General features: G+C 51.5%; 1 non-coding gene across 1 annotated transcript in view; it reads left to right on the top strand.

Annotated features, from left to right (window-relative positions):
* Nucleotides 1-4,583: 4,583 nt before the first annotated feature.
* LOC126431621 (small subunit ribosomal RNA) overlaps nucleotides 4,584-5,000 on the top strand; it is a 1,909-nt gene continuing 1,492 nt past the window's right edge. Inside the window, exon 1 of the ribosomal RNA XR_007577660.1 lies at nucleotides 4,584-5,000. This exon is cut by the window's right edge and continues 1,492 nt beyond it. This is a non-coding gene — a ribosomal RNA (small subunit ribosomal RNA).

The following is a 5,000-nucleotide window of genomic DNA, read 5'->3' as shown; positions in this document are numbered from 1 at the left end:
ATCCAGTGCATCCTCTCCGCCACATGACACAATCCACACTATCATTACCAGACCGGGAGGTCCACCCAGAAAACACAATATCCCACCCTTCCGACATCCGCACATTGCTCAGCTAAGCCACGAACACCCACACATGTCCTACACAGTGGTGCACCCAACATCACAATACTGCCTCCTGTCACAGCACACAAACAATGGCAGGAATGAAAGACACAGATCTGCCACAACCATGGAATCGGAGCGCCGCCTGTCATGAGCCAAAAGTGCATCCTGACGTGACAAATCGGATAATACCGCAGGCATCCAATTACGATAATCACTATCAACGAACCTGCCGCCCCCCCCCCCAATACACCTTTCCCTACAACAATGTGTATCTGAACCTACGCTATATCGTACCTTAACCTAACCTATATCGTACCTTAACCTAACCTATATCGTACCTTAACCTAACCTATATCGTACCTTAACCTAACCTATATCGTACCTTAACCTAACCTATATCGTACCTTAACCTAACCTATATCGTACCTTAACCTAACCTATATCGTACCTTAACCTAACCTATATCGTACCTTAACCTAACCTATATCGTACCTTAACCTAACCTATATCGTGCCTTAACCTAACCTATATCGTGCCTTAACCTAACCTATATCGTGCCTTAACCTAACCTATATCGTGCCTTAACCTAACCTATATCGTGCCTTAACCTAACCTATATCGTGCCTTAACCTAACCTAATTTGTGCCTTAACCTAACCTAATTTGTGCCTTAACCTAACCTAATTTGTGCCTTAACCTAACCTAATTTGTGCCTTAACCTAACCTAATTTGTGCCTTAACCTAACCTAATTTGTGCCTTAACCTAACCTAATTTGTGCCTTAACCTAACCTAATTTGTGCCGTAACCTAACCTAATTTGTGCCGTAACGTAACCCATGTTGTGCCGTAACGTAACCCATGTTGTGCCGTAACGTAACCCATGTTGTGCCGTAACGTAACCCATGTTGTGCCGTAACGTAACCCATGTTGTGCCGTAACGTAACCCATGTTGTGCCGTAACGTAACCCATGTTGTGCCGTAACCTAACCCATGTTGTGCCTTAACCTAACCCATGTTGTGCCTTAACCTAACCCATGTTGTGCCTTAACCTAACCCATGTTGTGCCTTAACCTAACCCATGTTGTGCCTTAACCTAACCCATGTTGTGCCTTAACCTAACCCACGTTGTGCCTTAACCTAACCTACGTTGTGCCTTAACCTAACCCATGTTGTGCCTTAACCTAACCCATGTTGTGCCTTAACCTAACCCATGTTGTGCCTTAACCTAACCCATGTTGTGCCTTAACCTAACCCATGTTGTGCCTTAACCTAACCCATGTTGTGCCTTAACCTAACCCATGTTGTGCCTTAACCTAACCCATGGTGTGCCTTAACCTAACCCATGTTGTGCCTTAACCTAACCCACGTTGTGCCTTAACCTAACCCACGTTGTGCCTTAACCTAACCCACGTTGTGCCTTAACCTAACCCACGTTGTGCCTTAACCTAACCCACGTTGTGCCTTAACCTAACCTACGTTGTGCCTTAACCTAACCCATGTTGTGCCTTAACCTAACCCATGTTGTGCCTTAACCTAACCCATGTTGTGCCTTAACCTAACCCATGTTGTGCCTTAACCTAACCCATGTTGTGCCTTAACCTAACCCATGGTGTGCCTTAACCTAACCCATGGTGTGCCTTAACCTAACCCATGGTGTGCCTTAACCTAACCCATGTTGTGCCTTAACCTAACCCATGTTGTGCCTTAACCTAACCCATGTTGTGCCTTAACCTAACCCATGTTGTGCCTTAACCTAACCCATGTTGTGCCTTAACCTAACCCATGTTGTGCCTTAACCTAACCCATGTTGTGCCTTAACCTAACCCATGTTGTGCCTTAACCTAACCCATGTTGTGCCTTAACCTAACCCATGTTGTGCCTTAACCTAACCCATGTTGTGCCTTAACCTAACCCATGTTGTGCCTTAACCTAACCCATGTTGTGCCTTAACCTAACCCATGTTGTGCCTTAACCTAACCCATGTTGTGCCTTAACCTAACCCATGTTGTGCCTTAACCTAACCCATGTTGTGCCTTAACCTAACCCATGTTGTGCCTTAACCTAACCCATGTTGTGCCTTAACCTAACCCATGTTGTGCCTTAACCTAACCCATGTTGTGCCTTAACCTAACCCATGTTGTGCCTTAACCTAACCCATGTTGTGCCTTAACCTAACCCATGTTGTGCCTTAACCTAACCCATGTTGTGCCTTAACCTAACCCATGTTGTGCCTTAACCTAACCCATGTTGTGCCTTAACCTAACCCATGTTGTGCCTTAACCTAACCCATGTTGTGCCTTAACCTAACCCATGTTGTGCCTTAACCTAACCCATGTTGTGCCTTAACCTAACCCATGTTGTGCCTTAACCTAACCCATGTTGTGCCTTAACCTAACCCATGTTGTGCCTTAACCTAACCCATGTTGTGCCTTAACCTAACCCATGTTGTGCCTTAACCTAACCCATGTTGTGCCTTAACCTAACCCATGTTGTGCCTTAACCTAACCCATGTTGTGCCTTAACCTAACCCATGTTGTGCCTTAACGTAACCCATGTTGTGCCTTAACGTAACCCATGTTGTGCCTTAACCTAACCTATAATGTGCCTTAACCTAACCTAAAGTGCGCCGTAACCTAAACTATATTGCGCCTTAACCTGACGCACGTTGTCGCTGAACCTGCTCTGTAATTGTTATGCAACCCGTTAAAGTAGTGTAGTGTTGCCTAACCGCAACCCTCGCAATATAGTTCGCTACTCGCACTGCCCGGTCCCCTGTGTATCGCGTCATGTTAAACACCTTGCAGGTGTTGCTGACTTTCCACATGCTCCTGCTATACACTGTAGTGTGGATAGCAGCAGGACGTACATGCCCCCCCCCCTTCCCCCCTGCCTTCGCAAGCTGGTCGGTGAGAAGTTTGCATGTTCAATGCCCTTCGCATGCCGACGTACTCAGCCTACGTTGTGGTACGGCCTGTCACCTGTCCGCCGATGTACGCAAAACCCACAAACTGTACTGCACATTGCTCCGTATGTACTGAATGATACATCGTGGCCCATGTGACCGTATGACGACAGCGCCTAGCAACGGCGGACCATACAGTCCAAATATTGTGCACGCAGCTACGTGTCGTCTCCCTATAAGAGCTGGATTGCAGTGTGGTACGCCATACAGACGTGTGGGAGGAACGGACGCCCTGGATGGCGATCAGCATGAGCAGTCTGTTGATGTAGTGGAGCGTGTATTCGGACGTAGTCGGCTCTTCTCACACACCGTGATAGCATGTTGCACCGCGTTCCACATCTGCGACATGCTGCAGAGGCGGGCTGACAGTCGTTCGCGCAATGGACACCGCATACGTACGGGGTCTACCTTCCACGTGTTCTCTAGGCGTGCACATGTTGTTGCGTCTATGTGGGCAGACGTAGTGTGTTGTGACACCTGACACAGGCATGCAATACTCGTTGCAAATGGCGATGGACGTGTACGTTTGCTGGTGACGTTACGCAAATGAACAACCGGTAACCCGTTGTGGTGCGGTTGTTCTCGCTAGAGGTGAATCAGTGTTGGCGACGATCGGTCGAGCTATTAACCGGTTGTTTCAGGGATACCCACCATGCCCACGAACGTGAAAGGGGACCCACCATGCCCACGAACGTGAAAGGGGATCTGGGTGTGAGGCGATACGCGGCGGTGGCTGGGTGGGACCGTCCCCGGCCGGTGAGGGGGGGCCGCCCGGCGTGCTGGCAGCGCGGTGCGTGGGCGCACGCGCTACAGCCGGCTGGTGGGGGCGGCCGGTGGCAGGCGCGCCGGCCGACGGACGCGGCAGGCGGCGCAGCTGCGCGCCGGCGCCCCCTGCTCGCGGCGCCTTGCGGCCAAAGTAGGTCCTCGCGGGCCCGGTGCGAAGCGCGGTGGCCATCTGCAGTGTGCTGGTCCGATTGAGGACTTTGTGCGCTGAGGATGCGCCGCCGCCCGGCGCTCGGCGCCGCGACGCCGTCTGCTGCTCGGTCGCCCCAGCGGTTCTCGCAGGTGGTTTGTATCGCAGCTGTGCGGACGTGTTGGCGCGTGCGCTGTGCTGGGAGAGTTCGCTTCGGCACCCAAGTAGGGCTTTTGTCCTTCTGTGGCGCTGGCGTTGGAGCTGCCGGTCACCGTAGGTGGCGCGTGTTGTCTCCCGCCGGCAATGCCACGACAGCACGCTCCCGGGCCTCTGTCGGCAGCGGCAAGCTCAGTTGGGAGCACGGGTGGTCGCACCTAAAGCGTCTACTCGCCTAACTCCGGGCGATTGCGCCTCTCTCGAACCCGACCAAGTACTTAGGACGGCGCTGCGCGCCGCCGGGACCTGAGAGGGTTTCGAGGTGTGTTGTGCAGGGGAGCTCAGCCTCCTCCTGTTTGCAGAATAATTGAGCGGACGCTTGCGTGTTCGCGCGGGCCCCCGGGACACACTCCCGGGCGGCCGGCTGCTCAGCTCTAGTTGACGCAGCTCCCTGGTTGATCCTGCCAGTAGTCATATGCTTGTCTCAAAGATTAAGCCATGCATGTCTCAGTACAAGCCGCATTAAGGTGAAACCGCGAATGGCTCATTAAATCAGTTATGGTTCCTTAGATCGTACCCACGTTACTTGGATAACTGTGGTAATTCTAGAGCTAATACATGCAAACAGAGTCCCGACCAGAGATGGAAGGGACGCTTTTATTAGATCAAAACCAATCGGTCGGCTCGTCCGGTCCGTTTGCCTTGGTGACTCTGAATAACTTAGGGCTGATCGCACGGTCCTCGTACCGGCGACGCATCTTTCAAATGTCTGCCTTATCAACTGTCGATGGTAGGTTCTGCGCCTACCATGGTTGTAACGGGTAACGGGGAATCAGGGTTCGATTCCGGAGAGGGAGCCTGAGAA

This window comes from Schistocerca serialis, unplaced genomic scaffold (assembly GCF_023864345.2).
Source record: "Schistocerca serialis cubense isolate TAMUIC-IGC-003099 unplaced genomic scaffold, iqSchSeri2.2 HiC_scaffold_1102, whole genome shotgun sequence".
Taxonomy (NCBI): Eukaryota; Metazoa; Arthropoda; class Insecta; order Orthoptera; family Acrididae; genus Schistocerca; species Schistocerca serialis.
Note: the sequence above shows the minus strand (reverse complement) of the source record. Positions and strands in the feature narration are given on the sequence as shown.